At 43.2% G+C, this 26,276-nt stretch overlaps 1 protein-coding gene across 2 annotated transcripts in view; it reads left to right on the top strand.

Annotated features, from left to right (window-relative positions):
• Window positions 1–26,276, top strand: part of PTPRA (protein tyrosine phosphatase receptor type A) — a 175,028-nt gene that overhangs the window by 73,080 nt on the left and 75,672 nt on the right. For both annotated transcript variants that reach the window (XM_075855851.1, XM_075855841.1), the window contains exon 2: window positions 5,374–5,457. The gene's annotated coding sequence lies outside the window, so the exon portion shown is untranslated. The remainder of the gene's footprint in view (window positions 1–5,373; window positions 5,458–26,276) is intronic.

Below are 26,276 nucleotides of genomic sequence, written 5' to 3'. Positions count from 1 at the left end.
CTGATTGTGCAGCCTACCAACAAGGGGACAATGACATCACTGACTGCAGCCTATTAATGCAACCATGACATATTGACAATGCTACCTATGAATTAACAAGGGACAATGACATAATTTACACTACAGCTCTAACTAGGATTGTCACCCAGCTTTCCCAGACCCCCGAGTAGTAATTATGACTAGTTTTGTAGTGATATACCCTCTTGTAGTGATATACTCCTATAGGCGCTGTAATAGATGTCATACTGGTGATGGCCGAGCTTTCCCTACAACTAAGAAGCCGCTGGATAGAACGGTTAGTGACTCGGTAGAGGAGGGTCTTTTATTGGTAAATATTTGCGGTCTTGGAGCGGTTGCCCCTTCGCGTCTTTGCCATCGTTCATTAATTGATCCTTTTCAATCCTGAATGAACCGTTTTCCTGCCTTTTGTTTTTAAATTGAACTGTAGGAATGAGATGACTAATTACCAGGACGTAAAATCTATACCTCCCCTTGTCTCGTCGCGTGGACCGGATCCAGGACTGGTTTCCCTGCCAGGGATTTGGACCGGCTCTATACAAAAGATGCTTTATTGAGATCTTAAGCAATAATGTGGCTTCTAACGCTGCGGTGGCTAATCCTCGCATTAACCCGTTCATTACCCTTGCCGGCGTAACACGCTGGCATTGTATAGGGTGCATATAGGTACCATGAAGAAGTGACTGGCACTATAGGGGTCTTGGTCTTACATCATAAAAATATTAGGCTGCAACTTTCTTATAGACTTTGAGTATAATTCCTCAGAACTTTTTGAAGATTTTTGCTTGCTGTCAGATAGCAGAAACTTTTTTGTTTACGACCGTGTGCGCCGACCGGGTCCTGTCCTTGAGAATCGGGTCAGTTTTCACAGACCCGATTCACCCGCTAAAGTGCATGGGTCTGTGAAAACTTTCGGGTGCCACTCGGATGCCGTAAAAACGGCCCGAGTGGCAGTTGTTCGTGTGCAACTGGCATTCTACTTGTCACAGCTGAGGGTTTGTTACAATTGTATCCAGCTAAACCGGCTGATTAGATTTTAGGCTTCATTCACATCCGCGTCCGTGCTCCGTCCATGGGTCCCGTCAGGGGAACACATGAACGGTGTCCAAACTCAAACCATAGTTTTCAATGGTGATGGATCCGATGCAAATGGTTTCCGTTTTTTTTCACCCTTGTGTAAGGTTTCCGTCGTTTTGATGGAATAAATAGCGCAGTCGACTACGGTATTAATTCCGTCAAAACGAGGGAAGTTTGGATTCTGCTCATGGGTTCCCCTGACGGGAAGCTCCGACAGAACGCCTGAACGGAGCCCTGGCGCAGATGTGAACGAAGCCTTACCTGCACTGATACATTGTAGCAAACTAGCAGCACTAGAGATTATTTGGATTTATGTAAGCCTAATTTCAGACTAGCGTTCATATACGTTTACCTCTCTTCCGTCAGAGGAAGAGAGGATGGAAAGATTAAACGGAAAGTAACGGTTCCGTTAGAATTACATTGATTTCAGTGGTAATTCCTTTGGTTCGGTTTCTTTCCGTTTGTCTCCGTTTGCTCGGTTTCCGTGCATCCTAGCGAACAGAGACAAACGGAAAGCGACTGAACCAAAATAAAAACCATTGAAATCAATGTAATTCTAACGGAACCGTTACTTTCCGTTTAATCTTCCTCTGACGGAAGAGAGGTAAACGTATAATAACGGTAATGTGAAAGGTTGGAGAATGTGAACTAGGATGTTCTCTTTCACTGACCGTAAGCAGAGATCTTGAAAATGGCACAAAATTCTGAGAGTTGCAGAACTTTTTATTATACAGGGATTAAATCTTTACCTACCTGCGTGTGACTGTGAGTCGCTCCTTTTATAATACTGCTGCACTATTATAAGATGCCAACCTTCGGTTTAGTGGCCCTTTAAACTATGTGCGAGCCGTGAAGGGAATATCAGCGGGTATATAGATGGTAGGCGGCTCAGCGGGTATATAGATGGTAGGCGGCTCAGCGGGTATATAGATGGTAGGCGGCTCAGTAGGTATATAGATAGTAGGCGGCTCAGCAGGTATATAGATAGTAGGCGGCTCAGCAGGTATATAGATAGTAGGTGGCTCAGCAGGTATATAGATGGTAGGCGGCTCAGTGGGTATATAGATGGTAGGCGGCTCAGCGGGTATATAGATGGTAGGCGGCTCAGCGGGTATATAGATGGTAGGCGGCTCAGCGGGTATATAGATGGTAGGCGGCTCAGCGGGTATATAGATGGTAGGCGGCTCAGCGGGTATATAGATGGTAGGCGGCTCAGCGGGTATATAGATGGTAGGCGGCTCAGCGGGTATATAGATGGTAGGCGGCTCAGCGGGTATATAGATGGCAGGCGGCTCAGCAGGGTAAGGCCTGACCTGCACGCTTTCCGGGGATGGCTGGAGCACAGAGAGGCCGGCCAGGATGTGGGAGCCGGTTATAAATAGAGCGCAGCGTTTGTTAGCGGGGCACCGGAATTCCTGCCTGGAAATCCAGGCTTCACCTCTGACATGACGCGGGCCCCCGGCTCTGTCAGTTCTTCTGAACCACGCTTGGATTATGACGCCTGTACGCGCTCTGTGCATTTCAATACGCAGAGCATTGTTTACCGTTCTCTGATGATGTCACTAATTCCTTCTCATGGATTTATCAGCTTATAATAGTGCAGCAGTGTTATAAGAGGAGCAGCTGTTAGGCCCCATGCAGCCGACCGTAAAAAACCTCCGCAAAAACGGAACCATTCACTTCCATTGAACGAGGACACCCTTCCGTATCGCCACGGATGGATGTCCGTAGAAATGTTCCGAAAATTATTGAACATGTCCGTTCTTTTGCATTTTGCGGGCCGTGCTCCCATAATTTGTATGGGAGCACGGCCCAGAAAATGCGTCTGGCAATCCGCGGCCGTGCCTGCAATCGCGGGCCGTGATTACGGGCTCGGCTGTGTGCATGGGGCCTTATCCATTGCCCAATCCTGTTGCCTTGACCTAAAACTCCGCTCTCTCTTATCAGTCCCTAGCTCACCACTACCACAACAAAGTGTAAAACACTGATCCAGACCCTTATCCTTTCTCACCTAGATTACTGTAACTCACTATTAATCTGTATTTCACGAAACAAACGGACTCCGCTTCAATCCATCATGAACCCAGCAGCCGGCGGGATGTCGCTGTCCAGCGCTTATACTTACACTCACTTATTAGGCGGAGTTCACACGGGGCAGGTATACGCAGGGTGTCCGCGGGGAATTCCGGGCAAAAAAAACGCACCGAATTGTGTTCTTCGCACAAAGTCCGCTGCGGAAAACTATAGACGTTTCATCCCAGGAGACCGCTGCAGCGGCGGTCACTTGGGATGAAGAGTCATCCAGGCCAGCCTCCTGGGATAACGTTTCATCCCATGTGACCACCGCTACATCCTGTGATTGGCTGCAGCGGCCGTCACATGTAATGAAATGTCATCCCAGAAGGCCGGCCTGAGAACCGTCAGAAGTATTTTTTTTATAAGTTGAGATTTTTGCGGCACAATCGCTGCGATCCCGCCGCAAAAGTCGCAATGCTTGAGTTTTTGTTGCGGGTTCTCCGCGTATCCGGTACGCAGAGTGTGGATGGGATTTCTTTAAATCTCATCCACTCCTCTGCTACTGTATTATGCTGCGGATTTTCCGCAATGAAATAAGTTGCGGAAAATCTGCAATATTTATTCCACGTGTGGACTCGCCCTTATACTGGTTATCTGTTTCTTGTAGAATCCAAAACTTTCCTCCTAGTTTACAAAGTTCTCCACGGTCCTGCACCATCCCACGTCTACGATCTCCTCTCAGCTACCAACCCACCTGTCGCCCTCGCTCCACCAACGATCTATAATTCTCACCCCCCTCTTATTACACCCTCTCACTCCTGTGCAGAACTTCTCCCGCGCTGCACCCATCCTATGGAACTCACTGCCCCAGATAATTAGACTTGCTCTGAGTTTTAAAGGGGTGTTCCGGTTACAAGTTACCCCCTATCCGTACGGTAGGGAGTAACCTGCTGATCGTTGGGTCTCCGATAATATCTCCACTTTACCCTGTCCTCGCCTAGCTCCCCTTGTTGTATCACTCTGCACTGTGGCTGATGCAGACTGGGTGACGGGGTTCATGCAGCTTTATTTCTATTCCCGCTGCCAACATAAGGGGATGGTCCCCTGTACAATATAAACACCTCGTACTTATGGGGTCTTTCTCCATATCAAATTTTATTGTAGTTTAGACATATAAATCAGATGCAGTACCGTATTTTACCACTAGAAGCACCAAATATGTTAATTTCTTCAGTGCCCCGCCTCCTGGCTCGGTTGAATTAAATTATACTGCAACTTTTGCCGTGGTTCGGTGATCGGGTAATGTACATCGGCCTTGTAAAAAATAAATAAACCCAACACCTTGAATTACTTGGAGGTTTCATGGTTTGTCTGAAGTGGCTCCTGGGATCTTGTAGCACAAGTCTCCGTCTAGTCCTGTCCTTCTTCTACTATTTCCACAAACTGGTTGGATTCTGGTGAATTACCTAGTGTTACATTTTCCTGGAAGCCAGGATTCCAGAATGAGTCATGTGACCTTTGTTTTCTCTTTGAATCGGAGACAAAAAGTGAGCTGTTGGCTTCCTCCTCAAAGAAAATGAATGTGGACCTGCCCCAAAAGCCCACGCATCATCCCCCGTATGGCAAGGCTTGTGTTCGGTACTTAACTCTAGAAGTTCTGGGGATGTTAATAATGTTAAAAGGGGTTTTACAGTATAAGACAAACATTGAAGCTATGTTTCAGAAACGGCGCCACACCTGTCCACAGGTCATGTGTGGTATTGCAGCTCAGCCTCATTCACTTCAATGGAGCTGGACTGCAATACCAGACACGACCCACTTACAGGTGTGGCACTGTGTCTAATAGAAAGCAGCTCTGTTTTTCCAATCCTGTACAACCTGTTTACGTTTTAACCTGCAAGTATCTGTGTTTACTTACTCGTCATGTTTCACTGGACAACGTGATCAATGTATGAGAAGGTATAATTACCATGGGTCCCAGTGAATAAGAAGGCCTCGCATACTACTTCTACCCAATGGGCAGAGAGGACCTGCATAGTATCCCACTTCCATGTGCCAAAAAGGATGGGCACGAGAAGGGGATGGGATGACCAAGCAGTCTTCGGATGTACGGGTGGGGTGGTATCCACATAAGTCCGTTCTGAGACTCCATTTTTCTTCTTTGGAACCTCTTCACTTGTCGTAGTCTTCATAGTAGGATAGGAAATGTAACTTTTACAATAAAATAATGCAAAGGACTCATACTCTTACGTACTCCTCCAGGTGAGAAGAACGGGGTTCCTACAGATGGTTCTTTATGGAATACAGGACTTGAGGACTGACGGCTGACCTGATTTGTCTTCTAAGGTAAGGTCATGGTTAGGAGACTCTTTTATATATAAATTATTGTCCATTCTGGAGAGCGTTACTTCCCGGTTTGGCGACTAATACTGGCCTGATGTTCTAGGATTTGGAATCTTTTGGACGATTCCAGGCCACCGTTGCGTTTGAGACTATTTTTGAATGTTTTTGGACCAGAAGAAGTCTATGTAACGATGTCTGAATGTGTCTCCTTCTCCTCAGCCCAGGGCCTTCTTGCACTGTTTTTGCCTCTAACCATGTCGGTATTAAGGAATGTGTCCTAAGGGGGGTCCTTCATGTTGGCCATTGCTTTAACTCTCTAGTTTGGAAGTATTGGGTAAAACAGGCTGAAGACTGTAAATCCTCCATAGTTTTATATGCTCACTTCATTTTATCTCCTATAAATTGTAGGCCTTTATATAATTTCTGGAATAGATGGAAATTCGGCCTGTTTATGGGTCTTATAATTCCCTTTTTTTTTCCCCCCGCCTTCCCAATGCATTAATGGGCGTCTGCTCTACAGAGAAGGCTGACGAGTGATGTTATTGGGGGTGCAGGTCTACTGAAGTCTTGGGTCATCATCGGGGCAGGTACAACTTGAATCCTCTTAATTTGACTCCATCATAGAAGGATGGTTAAAAATGGCTTACTCTTCACAGTAGACCCAACGTTTAATAACCTAACCCATGACTCTTTCTAGTAGATCCAACACACAAAAACAACACTAGACTTCATGGTCCTACACACCATGACAAGTGATGTTTTTGGGTGTTGTGTTTACTAGGAAGAGTCATGGATGATGTTATTGGGTGTTCGGTCTACTGTAAAGAGGAAGCCATTTTTTAATGCCTTTCTATGATGGGGATAATGGGCGTCAAATTATGAGGATCCAAGTTGATGACCTAAGACATTACATAAGCCGTTAGTTTTCCTAGTAGACCTCTCCATCGAAATTACACTCTCCCCAGTAGACCTTCACCCCCAAAATCATACCCTTTTCAATAGGCTGACAACAAAACCAAGTGGCTAGTCAACAAAAAGGGAAACTCTTCTCTTTCTATAGCATAGACTTGTTTTCGATTAACTCGGCCAATTAGCGTTTCTACATCCTGGCATCTGGGGTCAAAAAGTTGTGACTTTGTGATAAATTCCTTTAACTATAACATAAAAATTCTAAAGCTTTGACTTCTACCGGGTAATGAGGGAAATTACAAAACCTTGTGGCCTCTGTGCTGAAATAAGGGGTTTCATAAATGGTTATCGCACCAAGTGTATTACTTTACTTGTAGACAATGGGTTTTATTAAAGAGTCATGCACAATAATATTGGACTCTCTTAACTATAGCTTTGTTTACTGTCACTTTAGGTTTCTATTACAACAGTAAAAAATAAATATATATATATATATATATATGTGTGTGTGTAATTTATGTTGTTTTGGCATTTTCCATCGTGCCAATGTCTGCTACACCCCTGCCCTTGTGATACCTTATGACAACCTCCTAAGAAGGGGTATGAAAGGTTATATAAAGTGCAGCTGTCTGACAAATTTACCCTGCTTCTTTAAAAGAATTAAAAAAAAAGAGGTTGCACGAGTACAACTATATATATATATATATATATATATATATATATATATATATATGGTGCGTGTTATGTTTTTTTTTATTTTTTACCCCATGTGTGTCAGTTTGGAACTTTTATACACAAGAGCCGGTGTAGGTGAGAGGAGATGTGAGGGTTTCTGAGTGTTACCTTGTCTTATGCTTCCACATACATCACCTGTCTGGAATGTGTGTTTTGGAGCGTATGATGACCCCATGGCGGTTCCCTTAGAGGCTCTGCTTAAATCATAAACTTTATTGACATTCCTAGCAGATTTAAAGCAGCATATACCCCTCTCCTGACACGTCTATTTTAGTAAATACTTGTGTTCTTCGTGAAAAAAACAATTCTGGAACATATTTTCTTAGAACTTTGCTATGTGCCGTACCCCGGTTAGTCCAGATTCACACGAGCGTGTTCAGTCCGTGATATACGGTCCGCATGTCGGCCGCATTTCCCGGACCTAACACAGTGCAGGGAGCTGGGCTTGTAGCATCATAGTTATCTATGACGCTAGGAGTCCCTGCCTCGCTGCGTGAAAACTGTCCCTTACTGTAATAATGTTTTCAGTACTTCAGCAAAGAGGCAGGGACACCTAGCGTCATAGATAATTATGATGCTAGAAGCCCGGCTCGCTGCACTGTGTTCGGTCCGGGAAATGCGCCGACATGCTTGACCGTATATCACGAACCGAACACGCTCGTGTGAATCCGGCCTTATTCCTTCTCGAAATGTATGAATAAATTGACATTCTTCTTGTCAAAGGGGCGTGTCCCTACACAGTCTCCGTTTGTCAGCACTGATTGGACATTGTCAGTCTGTGTAGGGACACACCCCCAACTGGTAACACCCAGGTGTCAATTTATGCATTTCTAGGAGGAATAACACAGGAACGGCACAACGTAGAGTTCTAAGAAAAGATGTTCCAGAATTATTATTTCATGGGGAATACAAGTATTTACTAAAACAGACCTGTCAGGAGAGGTGACCAGTCTTCTTTAAGGCCTCGTTTGGACTTTGTAGCTGAACATGGGACCACCACATGAGGTGCGATGGGAGTCAACAAGATTTTATGAAAAACTGTTTACCTAATACTTTATTCTGGTTTATTCTAACATGCCATGTCCTATCCCTGGTGTTTTATGGCTTGTCCTTCCGTTGTACTGCAGTGGGTTAAAAAATGCCATAGAAAACCACTTATAAAAACAGCGATATGTTTGGTTTTTATTTGCCTTCCCGCAATCGGTGTTTAGATATTCCATAAAAGTAAATGAGATTTTAGAAAAAAAAACAAAAAATTCCAAAAAGATTTCTATGTTTTATCACCGTTTTCACACTTTAGTTTGTCCTTTTCATTGTGTGTTTGTCGTATTTGGCTCCTTTCTCCACCAATCTGGCATTTTTTTCGGAGGCCTAATTAAATCCATTTTGCTGAGCACCCGCTGTTACCAGTATGTCGTCAATGTACCATTAATAACCGAACTGCACCAATCAGATTGCATTGAATTGCATATTAAAAAATATTCATCCGTCGTTTGTCAGTCATCACTCCTAGTTGGAAAAACGTATGCTGCGCGGTATCATTTTTTTTTTTGCTGCATGCCTCTGTATGGAATAGCGCACCCGACTACGCTTTACATACAATTGAGAAAAAAAAGGAATACTGATGTATACCGGTCCGACTGAGGCCAAAAAGACACTCTTTTTGGCTTCTTTCTGGTGAATGGAGGCCTATCGATACGTTTGGCGTATGCGTGGGTAGCTTTCGTGGGACATACAATAGACGGACGCTGCGAAGGCGATGTGAATTCTCCCGATGCCACTTAAGTGCAACCAACTTCTGCCATTTATCCTGGTCTCCTTTTAAGTGGGTAACATAACTGAAAAATGTCTTCTATCTCAATGCCCTTACGCCTCAAGCACACGACCGAGTGCGCCGTCCGAGTCCCGTCAGTGATCCGAGGAAAAATCGGACATGTTCTATCTCTCCTTGGATCGGAGACTCGGACCATTTTTCACGGACTCTATTCACACGCTAAAGTGAATGGATCCGTGAAGACTATCACGTGCCACTCGGATACCGTCAAAAACTGCCCGAGCGGCACAACGGTCGCGTGCGAGAGACTTTAGTGGTTGTCATCCAAATTTCCAACCCGAAAAAAATAAGCATTGTTAGGCCCTCTTCACACAGTTTTTTTTTTTTTTTTGGAGCGTCTAACCACGCCAAAAAATGACCGAAAACGCCTCCCTTTGATTTCAATGGGAGGTGGAGGCGTTTTTTTTTCATGCAAGAGGGAAAAAAACGGTTGCGGGAAAAAGCGTCATGCCCTTTCTTCGGGCGTTTCCGTCTCTGGCCTTCCATTGACATGGGAGGCAGAGAAAGCAGTTTTTGCTGCGTTTTTTGCCTGCGGCGCTCAATGGCCCTGGTCGACAAAAATTCCGCAAAGAGTGCAGGCAGATTTTTCCGTCTGCAAAAAACTCAGTGTAAACAGGGCCTAAGGCTACATTCAGACGGACGTGTGCGAAATCAGCCATGAAAACTGACGTTTTTCATGTCCAACTCGCACCCTTGCGGGACCCGTTTTTACGGATCCCTCATACTGGCGTCTACTGAGGGATCTGTGAAAACGGACAGAAGTAGGACATGTCCTATTTTTTCACTGGGCCTTCACACGCTCTGTTAAACAGCCCCATAGAAATAGATGCAGCCGTGTGATGGCCGTTAAAAAAAAAAAAAATGTCCGTCACACAGACACTTTATACGTTCGTCTGAATAAGCCCTTTCGTTCCTCTCGCTTCATAGTGCAGTGTGTCAGTTTTCACTACAATTTAGCATTCTATTCATAATATGATCCCGGATACTCGTTCTTATACTCCATACACATATATGTGACCTATAAGCGCGCACTATGTGTAAGCATTTTTTGATGTACGTTGAATACCCTCCAGCTGTTTATTTTTGCTGTACGTCTTTGTTCTGGGGTCTCCTCCCTTCATTTATATTCTGCTCTGGCTGCGTGGTGTGTTCTCTGGAGTGTCGGAGCCGCGTTGCCGCCACTCATCTGTGCGCGTTCGACGAGAGCTGCTTGTCATGGAACGCATTCTTGGACGCGCCCGAGCTCATTCTGATGACATTTCCAGCTTTTTTTTTTTTTTTTTTTTTTTTCTCTGTGTTTGGGTCTTTATTTGGAAATTTTTGTATGAAAGGATTTAACTGCCGAGAGGGAATTGTAGAAGATCTGAGGGGTTTTATGAGGCGATGTGTGTGATTTTACGTATTTATTGTTTTTATTGAACTCCTTTAAGGGCGCGGCATAGTTTGGGCCTTTTTAAAGGGGTTGTCCCACGAAAAACATAATCACCTATCCATAGGAGAGCACACGTTTGACCAGCGCTCCATTCAGACTGGGTACACGATCTCTGTGATCGCTGGGTGTCCCAAGGTCAGGTCCGCAGCGATCGTACATTGATCATAAATGTTTTTCATGGCACAGACCTCTTTAAAAGATATATTTTTTTTTTTACGTTTATTACCTACCCACAAGATAGGTGATAAATGTCTGACTGTGGGGGTTTGACCGCTTGGAACCCCACCGATCCTGAGAACAATCGTCCCCGAGTGCCCTATGTGAACTGCGCTTGCTCGACCATCGCTTCATTCTCGTTCTATGAAGCTGTGTCCTTAATGGAAAACCCCTTTAAGGAAGCAGAAAAACAGAAATTCTTGCCTTTTTTTTTTTAGGTCTTTTTGTTTACAACGTACACTGTGCGGGATAATAACACACTGTAATACTCCGTTGTTATGCCTGTCAGTGTTATACTGACAGGCAGCTCATTAGGCCTTTCCTAAGGACCCCGGCTGCCAAGGCAAAAACAATCGGCACCACGTGATCGTGTCATGGGGGCACTGGTGGTCTCTGTAAGTCACCTCCCTCTGTAAAACACATTTACGTGCCACAGGTGCTATTGACCGCGGCATCTCAAGGGTTTAGTGGTTGGGATCGGAGTTAGCTGACAGCTGGCACTACTGCTGATGGCGCAGGCTAAGCTCCCGAGTCTGTCATTCCTGCATTGTATATTGACGGCAGTGTACAGGAACGTAAATGTACGATGCAAAAATAGGGGGACTTTTTTTTTGTTTTTTTTTTAAGGATTCCATGAAATATAAAATCCCCCTTAAATCGGGTACACATGGAGGCGTATGATATGGGCCTATAGAATTCTATGACCGCCATATTACAGTACCTCAAGGGCATGTTCACACGTGGCATTTTCGCGCTATTTCTGCGGCAGGTTTTATATGGCATTTGTGTATGTACCCTAATATGGCCCTACAGGGAGTAATGGGAGCAGGGTTCCCCGGGAGTGGAGACTTAGTTCAGGGCTTCTTCTATGGTAGTAGGATTGGGAACCCTGCTGCAGACTGTGGTGGGAGACATTTCCCGGCAGGTCCTTGGTTGTATATTATGAACGTAGTCGATCTACAACATATTTTGCTGCATTTCATAAACTTGCCACAACTTGAACAGGATCTTACACGTGGGCGGCACAACATAGACGTGTCGAAAGACGGAGCATCAACGATGACCTCACTCCGTCTAGTGCGCTCAGGCCCTAAAGTTGGCGGAAGCTCTTGGGCAAAATGTTTGGGTGGGGTTCTACTTCCCAGTAAGATTGTCAGCAGAGCCCACCAATTCTGACCGGATCCAGCATTCATGTGTGTATGGGGGCAGCCCAATAGTCCCGTGATGTTGCGTATTAAGATTCTTTATCCTCTATTCCCTCAGAGGTAAGTGGAGGTGTCTGGCAGCCGCTTATCTCCCTCTACCCATAGCTATGCATATGAATGTTTGACCGTTGGACAGCGGCGCAGGCAGATTGGGCATCGGAGCTCTCTAGGTATTGCTCCTCCTGGGAGTGTCTGGATACTACTTGATGGTGGTGACGGTCCGCTGGGTAATTGCCGCTGTTACCCTCCCTATAATCCGGGCTTCTCTCTGTGATCCGGGCTTCTCTCTGTGATCCGGGCTTCTCTCTCTGATCCGGGCTTCTCTCTCTGATCCGGGCTTCTCTCTCTCTAATCTGGCCTTCTCTCTCTCTCTAATCTGGCCTTCTCTCTCTCTCTAATCTGGCCTTCTCTCTCTCTCTCTAATCTGGCCTTCTCTCTCTCTCTCTAATCTGGCCTTCTCTCTCTCTCTCTAATCTGGCCTTCTCTCTCTCTCTCTAATCTGGCCTTCTCTCTCTCTCTCTAATCTGGCCTTCTCTCTCTCTCTCTAATCTGGGCTTCTCTCTCTCTCTCTAATCTGGGCTTCTCTCTCTCTCTCTAATCTGGGCTTCTCTCTCTCTCTCTAATCTGGGCTTCTCTCTCTCTCTCTAATCTGGGCTTCTCTCTCTCTCTCTAATCTGGGCTTCTCTCTCTCTCTCTAATCTGGGCTTCTCTCTCTCTCTAATCTGGGCTTCTCTCTCTCTCTAATCTGGGCTTCTCTCTCTCTCTCTAATCTGGGCTTCTCTCTCTCTCTCTAATCTGGGCTTCTCTCTCTCTCTCTAATCTGGGCTTCTCTCTCTCTCTCTAATCTGGGCTTCTCTCTCTCTCTCTAATCTGGGCTTCTCTCTCTCTCTCTAATCTGGGCTTCTCTCTCTCTCTCTAATCTGGGCTTCTCTCTCTCTCTCTCTAATCTGGGCTTCTCTCTCTCTCTCTCTAATCTGGGCTTCTCTCTCTCTCTCTCTCTAATCTGGGCTTCTCTCTCTCTCTCTCTCTAATCTGGGCTTCTCTCTCTCTCTCTCTAATCTGGGCTTCTCTCTCTCTCTCTCTAATCTGGGCTTCTCTCTCTCTCTCTCTCTAATCTGGGCTTCTCTCTCTCTCTCTCTCTCTAATCTGGGCTTCTCTCTCTCTCTCTCTCTCTAATCTGGGCTTCTCTCTCTCTCTCTCTCTCTAATCTGGGCTTCTCTCTCTCTCTCTCTCTCTAATCTGGGCTTCTCTCTCTCTCTCTCTCTCTCTAATCTGGGCTTCTCTCTCTCTCTCTCTCTCTCTAATCTGGGCTTCTCTCTCTCTCTCTCTCTAATCTGGGCTTCTCTCTCTCTCTCTCTCTCTAATCTGGGCTTCTCTCTCTCTCTCTCTCTCTAATCTGGGCTTCTCTCTCTCTCTCTCTAATCTGGGCTTCTCTCTCTCTCTCTCTCTAATCTGGGCTTCTCTCTCTCTCTCTCTCTAATCTGGGCTTCTCTCTCTCTCTCTCTCTCTAATCTGGGCTTCTCTCTCTCTCTCTCTCTCTCTAATCTGGGCTTCTCTCTCTCTCTCTCTCTCTCTCTAATCTGGGCTTCTCTCTCTCTCTCTCTCTAATCTGGGCTTCTCTCTCTCTCTCTCTAATCTGGGCCTCTCTCTCTCTCTCTCTAATCTGGGCCTCTCTCTCTCTCTCTAATCTGGGCTTCTCTCTCTCTCTCTAATCTGGGCTTCTCTCTCTCTCTCTCTAATCTGGGCTTCTCTCTCTCTCTCTAATCTGGGCTTCTCTCTCTCTCTCTAATCTGGGCTTCTCTCTCTCTCTCTAATCTGGGCTTCTCTCTCTCTCTCTAATCTGGGCTTCTCTCTCTCTCTCTAATCTGGGCTTCTCTCTCTCTAATCCAGGTTTCTCTTCTCATGATTTCCTGTGTTGGTGGAGGTTGATACACTGGTATGGAGAGTGTCAACTGAGACCATGAAGTGGAAGGAACAAGTCACCGACTTGGTGGCCATGGTGGTAGAGTTGCTCCTCAGCGGGCCGGAGAATACGTCTGAGGGATTTGCTGGGTTTAGCTGATTATTTCGAAGCTCCTGTTTTTTTTGGTAAACTTTTTTTTTTTCCTCTTTTGTTACGGCTGAGGCTTTGGAAAATGGACGGCATGGACCTCGTCACCGTCTCATAAAAGCAAGTGGTTGTCATTCCTCGTTGCTTGCCTCGTTTCGGGGCCGGCCCATCTGGGTTTTGCCGCGTTTGCTCGGTTACCTCTTGTGACTTGCTCGCTGACAGGAGGTATACATAATTTAATTGCATACAATCTATTTTTAGGTTTCTTCCCAGTCGCCAGTGCTCGTTTCATCCGGTGATTTGTAGTAATGTCCCAATTTTTTTTTTTTTTTGTAGCACGAACCAGAAGCGAACACGTGATCCTTTCCTGTATGTGGCCTTTTTCCCCACAGGGACACTCAATCATGCCGCGTTCTTCTCGCTTCAGTGGGTACGACAGAATAAATTCATTTTTTATAAATTTTTATTTTTAATCTAAATACAAAACCAGACCAGATAGAACTTTTTGAAGTGACTTTTTTTTCTCATATCTTAATCAAATTGTACTGGTTTAAAAGGACATTAATGCTTTCTTCTAGAAACTGCTCCACGCCTGTCCACAGGTTGTGTCTGGTATTGCAGCTCCGCACTATTGAAGTAAATAGGGCTGAGCTGCAATACTACGCACAACCTGTGAACAAGTGTGGCGCTGTTCTGAGGTTTGCTCCATATTTTTCAGGACCCTTTCAGGCTGGAGTCACACACAACATGTTGCTGTAATTTTTGTGGCGTTTTGAATGTTTATTTTAACGATTTTTTTTTTAGTGCAGCCAGATGTTACATTAAAGTTTATAGTGAAAAACGAACGTACTACATACAACTTCGTTTAGGTTTGGGGTGTTTTTGTTTCGTTTTTTTTAAATGCAGCTCGCTCTCGGTTTAGTGTGTTTTTGGGGTTTTTTTTCCTGGGAATTTTCCTCGTGTTCTTCCCTATACGACTATAAAAGCTCCAGGTACATAATGACACAAAATAAAAAAAAAACGCGAAAAAGCCATAAAAACCCACTACATTTTACTAAACACAAGGCGATGTTCACACTGACTTTTTTTTGCAGGCGGAAAAATCTGCCTTTGACCTCCCTTCACTTTTTGCCGCGTTTTTCGGCCGCGGCCATTGAGCGCCGCAGGCATTAAATGCAGCGGAATCCACTTTCTTTGCCTGCCATTGATGTCTAGGGGAGGTCAGAGACTGAGACGCCTGAAGAAAGAGCATGACGCTTTTTCCCACAAGCGGTTTTTCCTAAATCAATGGGAGGCGGTTTCATTTTTTGCCACGGTTTCCGACATGGTTTCCGCGACAAAAAACTCTGAACAGGGCCTAAAACACCCAAAAAGTGTGTTTGAAGGAGGCCTTACACCAGTTATCCACCTAGGACACTGAATCTGCCCCGTTGTGTAAAATTTCCTTACATTTCTCCCGACACCGGAGCGGCTGTTCCATAGGCCCCAACCCGGCCTCCATAAACAGTAGCGTGCATGCTTGCTGACAGTTTCTCAATGGCCGTAATGTGGAATTTCCTGGTGAGTTGCAGGATTATTAAAAGTGTGAATGTGTTAGGGCATTGCAAATTGTTTTGTTTTTAACCCTTCACCACAGTCGGACAGACCAGAGAACAATAGAATACAGCTTTTGTTGTTACTACCCCTTCAAGGGGTTAATTTATACAATTTTTGGGCTACAGATCCCAGCACGTTGTTTGGTACTAGAACAGTGGGAGAAATACATTTTACAGGTCAAACATTTGCAGAGCATTATGGGAGAGGTCCAAAAATCTTCGCTTCCACGCTATATATTAGATTACTGGTCATCTCTCTCTCTCTCTCTCTATCTCTCTTTATCTATCTCACTCTCTTTAGCTATCTCTCTCATATCTATCCATCTATATCTCTATATCTCTATATCTATCTCTCCATCTATATCTATCTATCTCTCCATCTATATCTATCTACCTCTCCATCTATATCTATCTATCTCTCCATCTATATCTCTATATCTCTCCATCTATATCTCTCTATCTCTCCATCTATATCTCTATATCTCTCCATCTATATCTCTCTATCTCTCCATCTATATCTCTATCTCTCCATCTATATCTCTATATCTCTCCATCTATATCTCTCTATCTCTCCATCTATATCTCTATATCTCTCCATCTATATCTCTATATCTCTCCATCTATATCTCTATATCTATCCATCTATATCTCTATCTATCCATCTATATCTCTATCTATCTCTCCATCTATATCTCTATATCTCTCCATCTATATCTCTATATCTCTCCATCTATATCTCTATATCTCTCCATCTATATCTCTATCTATCCATCTATATCTCTATATCTCTCCATCTATATCTCTATCTATCCATCTATATCTCTATATCTCTATCTATCTCTCCATCTATATCTCTATATCTCTATATCTATCCATCTATATCTCTATATCTCTATCTATCTCTCCATCTATATCTCTATATCTCTCCATCTATATCTCTATCTCTCCATCTATATCTCTATATCTCTCCATCTATATCTCTATATCTCTCCATCTATATCTCTATATCTCTCCATCTATATCTCTATATCTCCATCTATATCTCTATATCTCTCCATCTATATCTCTATATCTCTCCATCTATATCTCTATATCTCTCCATCTATATCTCTATATCTCTCCATCTATATCTCTCTATCTCTCCATCTATATCTCTCTATCTCTCCATCTATATCTCTCTATCTCTCCATCTATATCTCTCTATCTCTCCATCTATATCTCTCTATCTCTCCATCTATATCTCTCTATCTCTCCATCTATATCTCTCTATCTCTCCATCTATATCTCTATATCTCTCCATCTATATCTCTATATCTCTCCATCTATATCTATCTATCTCTCCATCTATATCTCTCTATCTCTCCATCTATATCTCTCTATCTCTCCATCTATATCTCTATCTATCTCTCCATCTATATCTCTATCTATCTCTCCATCTATATCTCTATATCTCTATCTATCTCTCCATCTATATCTCTATATCTCTCCATCTATATCTCTATATCTATCCATCTATATCTCTATATCTCTCCATCTATATCTCTATATCTATCCATCTATATCTCTATATCTCTATATCTCTATATCTCTCCATCTATATCTCTATATCTCTCCATCTATATCTCTATATCTCTCCATCTATATCTCTATATCTCTCCATCTATATCTCTATATCTCTCCATCTATATCTCTATATCTCTCCATCTATATCTCTATATCTCTCCATCTATATCTCTATATCTCTCCATCTATATCTCTATATCTCTCCATCTATATCTCTATATCTCTATCTCTCTCATTATCTCTATCTCTCTCATTATCTCTATCTCTCTCATTATCTCTATCTCTATATATATATATATATATATATATATATATCCGTTTTCTCCGCTGTATCGTGTCCTCTGTTGCTCTCATCCTAATATTATCCCCTTAGATGATGGGATTTCAGCGTTTGATCTGTCTGACCTCCAGCCGCTGCCGCTTCTTATTTTCTGCTTATCCTTTTGCCGTCTCGCACTCTGAAGATTGTTTGTGCTTCGGGGGAATTAAATTTTAAGCCTTCATTCTTGGTGACATCTGAAGCAACAACAGTGTTTGCGATTATTTCTTCTAGCAGCCATATAAACAGGACGCCAGTAGGATTTCCAGAATTTGGTGGCAGACGTGATCCGTCATTGCTCTACTTGTATTATTTCTTCTTGTATTGAGGATTGCGTAAATGTACGTACTTGGCGGCAGTTATGGTTTTATTTTTGTTACTCGCTCTATTCACATCCAAAGCTAGAATTCTGCTGGATTCCCGTCACTGGAGAGCAGTGCATTATGGGACATGTCTGTAGATAAACCACAGATCCATTCCAAGTCAAATTTTTACTATTGCTTTGAATGTGATTGGAGTATAGGATAAGAGGTCACTAGTATTTGATACAGAATAAGTCAAATGTGACAAAAATGGTTCAACGTCCGTCATCCCTGATAGTTTGGCCCTTCAGGACCCTGTTGGCAGTGCTCCTGTATAAGTGTCCCCGCCGCAGTCACGTGACCTCACCACCTGCACACTGCAGACAGCTGCCGGCACATCCTCCGGCCCCGGCGCCCTCTGTTCACACACGTCCTTGTGGCCTCCTTATAATTCTCTTCACCCATATTTTTAATTAGAATCATCCTGCGTGGGGCTGTCCGCCTTCTCCGCAGCAATTGGGTCACGTTGCCCCTTGATAGATTGGCACAAATTATATTTCTCATTCCCTTCAGTTTTGATTCGTAATAATCGGCCTAATCTATATATATATATATATATATGTGTGTTAGTTTTCGGACTATGTTATAACTTATATGTGTGTGTTTTATAGTTCGCAGTCACAAAGGGGTCCTGGTGGTACCAGACCCCCCCTACTGCTTTAATAATGATGGGGCAGCAGAAAGGGAAGCTAACCGCCATGTGCGCAGCAAACCACCAGATAATAACCACCTCTTCTACCCTAGACCACCAGGGAATAAAATATTAAACCCCTGATGTACTCTAAACCACCGGGCATTAGCCCACTCTTTGACGCTAGACCACCCGGGAACAAAATATTAATCAAGCTTTGGAACAACATAATAACCTCTCTAAGGTACCCTAGACCACCGGGGAACTAAATCTTTACCCCCCCCCCCTATATACTCTGGACCACCAGGCTTTAACCCCTTCTACCCTAGACCACCAGAGAATAAAATATGAATCCCGCTTCTACCATACACCACCAGGGAACAACATAATAACCTCTTTAAGGTACACTAGACCACCAGGGAACTAAATCGCAACTCCCTAATATACTCTGGACCATCAGCCATTATCTCCAATCTTTTACCCTAGACCACCAGGAAATAAAATATTAACCCTCTAATATACTCTAGACCACCAGGCATTAATCCGGTCTTCTACCCTAGACCACCGGAGAATAAAATGTTAATCCCGCTTCTACCCTAGACCACCAGGGAACTAAATCTTTACCCCCTAATATGTTCTGTACCACCCTCTTCTTCTCTAGACCATCATGGATTAAAATACAAATCCCCTCTTCTACCATAGACCACCAGGGAACAGAATATTAACCTTTGTAATGTGCTCTAGACCACCAGGTTTGAACCTCCTCTTCTACCCTAGACCGCCTAGAAATGGGGTGTCACCCTAGACAACCAGAGCCAGTGACATTAACCCCTCCACTACCTTAAGGGCCTTTTACACCGGCCGATATTCGGAGTCATCGTTGATCGGCGCTATGGATGGGGACGAGCTCTCGTTACTCGGATCGCTCGTCCCCATACATTATCGTGTCGGCAGCGCGTCTCCCTGTTTACACATGTGCTGCTGACCGATAATATTTTACTTTTTTAAAGCGATACGACCAGCAGATGATCGAGCGTTTGCTCGTTCATCTGCTGATCGTTCCCCTGTTTACACAAGGTAATTATCAGCAACGAGCGTTCTATGAACCCTGGTCTGCCCGATAATCGCCGAGTGTAAAACCCTTTAGACCACCAGGGATGTTTTAATTGATATGGAATTTCTGTTGTCTTACAGTGAAACTAAGTTATAGACACTCTCTTTATTGGGGAGGGCAGAGGGTGTGGTGCTCTTTGACAGCATGGAGTGCTCGTTGTTGGTCATATCCACCAAATTATGTCTTTTTATGAGCAGTTTAATCACAACGAAGGTCAATAACCCGTCGTCACCTCCGGTAGGTTGACACGTACTTGTCCCTGAACGGCTTCCTCTATCCAGTCTAATGTTCTCTTAGCGCTTGGCTGTTGTTACTTCTCAACTTCTGTGCTTTCTGCTACCTCCGGGCGCTGTGACCATCACCATGGCAACCAGTGCGATTTAGAATGCCGGTAATGACAGGGTGATGGCTGAAGGGCGCGCAGGCTGGAGCGAGACTATACAGTTCGGCTTTGTCGGAGCCCCCTCGCTTCCTCTCCCGCCTCCGTCTCATTGTCGCAAATGTTTATCATGTTGTAATATATTTTTCTCCGAGTCTGATCTGTAAGTTCTGCCATTCGAGGCGACGACTAATCACGTGATACTTTTTCTTATATTTTATTACCGTTTTTATTATTTATTTTTCATAAATTATCATTTCTTCATTATGTATTTCATTTTTATTGTATCAGTATTTATTTTTACGATTTATCAGCATTCATTTGTTATTTCTTTTATTTTTTACTTTATTTATTTATATATATTTTTTTTTTCATTTTAGTTTATTTTTGCAATGGCGGTCTATAGGCGAACTATGCAACTGTATGGCATACTGTTTCATACCTTTTTGGAGTCTTAAATGTTCGGCACATACATCAGATTTTCCCGGCATATGTGCCAATGTAAACATTAAATGCAATGTGAACAGCGTCCAACATTTATCTTAGGTCAGATTCACACAAACGAGTGAAAAACGGCAGTTTTTCACGTCCGGGTTGCCCCCGTGCGGGTCCAGTTTTAACGGATCCCCATAGATTTGAGTCTATTGAGGGATCCATGAAAATAGGAGATGGTAATAGGACTCGTTCTATTCTTCTTCGAGGGACCCTTTACACGGTCTATTGAAACAATGGCTGTGTGAACGGCCCCATTGAAATACATGCGACGTGGACTGCGGTCACCTGGATTCGGCCTTACATTTGCTTGGATCCCATTTCTGCACTTTGTAAACCCTCAATTTTTTTTTTTTTATAGAGAAAGTTGGGAGGCAATTTTCGGCAGTTTTTTTGTGTGGTTTCCACGTTAAAAACAGCGCCAAAAAACTGTGTGAACTAGGCCTAAATGTGTCAAACATGCTAGCGTTTCTTGTAAAGCGCTTTTCAAAATACAGGCGTTCTCTTACGCGTTTTCCACATGTGTTGTGTGCGCATTTTGGACGGGCAATTAGGACTCCCGTTGACTATGGGAATTTAGTGCGTTTTCTGCGTGCTTTACGCGTCCAAGAATCGACCTGACACTTTTTTTTTTTTTTTTTTTTTTAAATACGCTGGCGTAAAAAAATAAAAATTCTGTTTGTACCAACGAGAATGAGAAGCTTAAGTAAATGTTTTTTTTTTAAGCCTATATTGGCGCGTAAAACGGTCTGTATGAAGTCCAAATACGGTACCCATAAATGATGTGGGGCTCTAGTGTTACTCCATAACCCTCCTTAGGATGACGCGTTTTGAACCTATTGTCCCGTAGAAGAACTTTGTAGTATAAACACACAGGAGCTCGGTGGGCCTCATGGTCCCAGTTTTATATATTGTGTACCCCAAAAATTTCCCCCCCATTAATTTCATTTTTATCATAGGCTGCTACGTATGATTACATTATATCCGGTTTCCTTTACGTGTTTTATGGCCATTAATGTGTCGCGCTATGACGCAGGCCGAGCGTTCCAGAGCAGTGTGATCGACTCTTCTTTCCCAGGCCGCCGCTATTCGGTGTGACCGTGCAGGGGTTAATAGGTTTACAGCGTTTCTATCATTTCCTGCAGGTTAATGCTCCGTTTGTCAGGGGGTTCGGCCAGCTCTTTTTTCAGTTGCCATGGCGACCTGTTCTGCGCACTAATTTTGCTTCAAAATACGGAAAAGGTTCTTATGAGACAAAGATGTAGATTTGTCAATGGACTTCAATCCCAGGAGGAAACCGAGCGCAACGGTAAAAAACCCATCATCTGAAATACGGATAAATAAGTGTAAAGATTTTTTTTATTTTTAAAAAAAAAATCATCTTTTTGGTCAGAATTAGGCCTCGTTCACACGGCGTGTATTCAGTGCGGTTTACGTGCCGAAAAACGCGTCGAACGCAGCATGGTTTAAGCTTCCCGTTGACCTCAATGGGAAAGTGCTGTGTAGCACATACTTTTTTTTTTTTTTGTTTTTTTTTCATGCGTTGTGTAAAAAAAAAAAAATCAGGTCAATCCTTTGGCGCGTAAAACGCACCTAATTCCTATAGTCTATGGGAGTCCTAATTACGCACCCAAAAAACATGCACAAAACGCGTGAAAATCACCTCTTTTTAAAAAGCGTTTTACAAAAACGTTAACATTTGACGCATTTATACGTTTGTTTTTTTTGTGTGCCGGTATTTAGGTACGTCCAACTTCGCAACCAATTTTTTATTGCTTCAGTGTGTCTAAAAAAAATAAAATAAAAAAAATAAACTTTGGAAAAAGTCTTGATTAGAAATCTACCGTTTTGTGTATACAGCTGCCATGCAGACCTATGTATCTCCATGGTAACAGACTACAAGTAAACCTTGTGTAGTCTGATCTTGTTGTCTTGTGTTACTCCACTCCTTCCATCCCTTCTTTTTGCTAACCTACAGGCAGTAGTATAAAGCATGGTGGCTTCCAGTCTGGTTGCCATGGTTACATGCTTGGGTTATGTATATGTCTATATTGTATCTTTTGCTTTTATTAAATAAAAAAAATAATCATCTCTTGCTTATAGTGTATATTCATATATAGACTGGAGAAGAGGGTGTATACATATATATGGCTCAATACGTAACCAGAATGAAAACCTCCATTCTTTACACTGCTGGCTGCATTCAGGGACTTTGAAAATGGTTGCACAACCGGTGTTACTGCATATCTTTATGTCTAAACTTTTCATATATAAAAACATACAGTTCAGAGCCCCCTCTCGACTAGATCTGGGGGCAGCCTCTTTGTGGCCTGTCCTATATGAACCCAATTTTTTGGGCAAATAATTGGCAAAAATAAATGTCTGCATATTTTGCAATATTCTGACTACATAGTATAAGGCGCGGGCCCCACTGTCATTTTTTTAATGTTGATCATGATAAAGTTTTCGGGGAGCTGCGACTGTCGCTGCACTTCACTGATTTAGATGCCGTGCACCCTCAATCGGTTTAATACCGTTATTTCATGTATTTCGATACGGAGCTCTGCGGCCGCACAGCTTAGCCTTGTAACACATGAATGTATGAGCGCGGGGCTGCGGCCGTGTAATACAACTATTGCCCCGCTTCTGACAAGTGCGCGCGCGGTCAACATGATGTGATGCGGCCGGCGCTGCACTAATGAGCGCCGACACTGAAGACAACATGGCGGGCGCACTGCAAAACACCCCACTCATTAGTGTAGCGCTGCCCGCATCACATCATGCTGACTGCGCGCGCACACTTGTTGTCAGGAGCGGGGCAATGGTTGTATTACACAGTCGCAGCCCCGCTCTAACGGCGGAGATCAGAAAAGCTTCATCGCCGCCGCTATTCCCCTGAATGCTGCGATCAAAGCGGACCACCACTGCAGCATTCAAGGGGAAAATGAGAAGGGGGAATCCCTGTGACGCGATCGAGGGACATACCATATATGGGCAGACAGCCCAGGGTCTATTGGAGGACCCCAGGGCTGTCTGACCATATATTTTAAAAAATGCTGCTTTCTTAGGCTGGGATCACACAGTTTTTTTTTTTACGCGGAAACTGCTCCTAAAAACTCGTAAAAAAACGGCCCGAAAATGCCTTCCATTGATTTCAATGAGAGGCAGATGTGTCTTTTTTTTTTTTTTTTTTTTTCCGCGAGCAGTAAAACCGTCTCGCGTGAGAAAGGGCATGTCGCTTCTATCTTCGGGGGCTTACGCCTCTGACCTCCCATTGACATCAATGGGAGGCAGAGAAAGCGTATTTAGCTGAGTTTTATGCCCACGGCGCTCAATGGCCGCGGGCGAAAAACGCAGTGAAAATCGGCGTGCAGGAAGACTAAAATCTGCCTCAAACTTCCAAACTGAATTCTGAGGCAGAATTTCCGCCTGCAAAAAACTCAGTGTGAACCCGGCCTTTATGTGAGGCGCGAGGTGTGATGAATTTAGTACCTCCAGGTGCCTCACATTAATCGTATTTAACCCCATCATGTAACACCCATTAACCCAATGTTGTCTATTATGTGAGAAACATGATGGGGTTAATTACTGGAGGTTCAAAATTCATCACACCTCGCGCCTCACATCAGAACTTTTTTTTTTAAATGTTTTTATTATTGTTGGCAAAGTATTGTTTTTGGTATCGAGAATCGCAATATTACACAAAGTATCGGTATCCAAGCCCAAATTCTGCCGCCGGCGTATCCGATAGTTTATTGCAACCAGACGAAATGCAGGTTTATCCTTCTGATCGCAATAGAGAAAAAAATCTGGATATAAGGGACGTCCCCTAAAATGATGAAACATGATTTTCAGACTTTTTTTTAGCCACTCGCGATTTTCGCAGCGTCTTTTACAGCCGTTTTTAAAACTGTTTTCTATAGAGTCCATGAAAAACTGCTCCAAAAACGTCCTAAGAAGTGACCTGCACCTCTTTTTCGCGGACGTTTTTTTTACACGAGCGTTATTCAAAACGGCTGCATAAAAAAACGGCCCATCGGAACAGAACGCCGGTTTTCCCATTGAAATCAATGGGAAGATTTTTTTTTAGGCGTTCTGCTTCCGATTTTTATAGCGTTTACGGCCTGAAAAACGGCCGAAAATAGGCAGTGTGAACATACCCTAAAGGGAGACCCCATAGATTACTCCCACATTTCAGAATTGAATTGTTATACCTGAAATAGGAAAAGCTATTTAAAAAAAATATAACTTTGGGGGAAATGTCCGGATCAAGACCTTTTCTTGGCACTAAATATACCCACACAACAACCATATTACGATTATCAGAATGACGCCTTACGTCTTGCTGTTCCCTCTATCTTTCCGCTGTGCATGTGTGTCAGTCTTTACTGCACTTCTAGCATTCTATTCGTGAGCAAAAAAAAAAAAAAACTACCACCAGACAGCGGAGTGATGAAGTGCATGCAATTATAGGAGTCTATATATTCCAAAACTTGACAAAACAATTTGTCCCGCCTTTTGTTTCGGAGTATAGCAGGTTCATCCTGGTTAAACGTTGTTTAAATACTGTAGGGGTCAGTTCACACGTTGCATAAATACTGTGGATTTTCCGCAACAGAATGAGTTTCGGAAAAACCGCAGCATAATACCGTAGCAGCAAAGTGGATGAGAGAACAAATGTCATCCACACGCTGCGTAAATACGGAGAGGAAAAATCGCTCACACATTGACATGCGGTGCGGAATTTTATTCCGAAGCAGGTCAATAATATTTGCGTAAATGCTGCTTATTTGTTGCAGGATTTAATAGGGAGGTAAAACCCGCAACAAATAGCAGTTGTGTTTTGCAAAAAACCCAATTCAGAAAATAAGAAATCTGTGCTTCTTCCTCCAGGCCGGCCTCCTGGGATGACTTTTCATCCCATGTGACCGCTGCAGCCAATCACAGTAGACAGCAGTCTACTTTAATGAAATGTCATCCCAAGAAGGAAATGCTGCCGTTTTCCGCAGCGACATTTCAGACAGCTTAGTGCGGTTTTTCACCCGGAATTCCCTGCTGCGCACAGGGCAGATACGCTGCGTGCTTTTACGCAGCGTATCCGCCCGGTGTGAACAAGGCCTTGTACGGCCTCCTACGTACAAGACTTTAACTACTATGATACTGCGCCCTATATACAAGAATATAACTACTTTAATACTGCCCCCTATATACAAGAATATAACTACTTTAATACTGCCCCCTATATACAAGAATATAACTACTTTAATACTGCCCCCTATATACAAGAATATAACTACTATAATACTGCCCCCTATATACAAGAATATAACTACTATAATACTGCTCCTATATACAAGAATATAACTACTTTAATACTGCCCCCTATATACAAGAATATAACTAGTATAATACTGCCCCTATATATAAGAATATAACTATTATAATACTGCCCTCTATATATAAGATTATAGCTACTATAATACTGCCCCTTATGTACAAGAATATAACTACTATAATACTGCTCCTATATACAAGAATATAACTACTATAATACTGCCCCTTATGTACAAGAATATAACTACTATAATACTGCCTCCTACATACAAGAATATAACTACTATAATACTGCCCCTATATACGAGAGTATAACTACTATAATACTGCCTCCTTTATACAAGAATATAACTATTATAATACTGCCCCCTATATACAGTAATATAACTACTATAATACTGCTCCTATATACAAGAATATAACGACTATAGTACTACCCCCTGTATACAAGAATATAACTATTATAATACTGCCCCTATATACAAGAATATAACTTCTATAATACTGCTCCTATATACAAGAATATAACTACTATAATACTGCCTCCTATATACAAGAATATAACTACTATAATACTGCCCCTTATACACAAGAATATAACTACTATAATACTGCCTCCTATATATAAGAATATAACTATTATAATACCGCC

Source organism: Rhinoderma darwinii, chromosome 1 (genome assembly GCF_050947455.1).
Source record: "Rhinoderma darwinii isolate aRhiDar2 chromosome 1, aRhiDar2.hap1, whole genome shotgun sequence".
Classification (NCBI taxonomy): Eukaryota; Metazoa; Chordata; class Amphibia; order Anura; family Rhinodermatidae; genus Rhinoderma; species Rhinoderma darwinii.
This window is presented reverse-complemented; position numbering and strand designations above follow the sequence as displayed.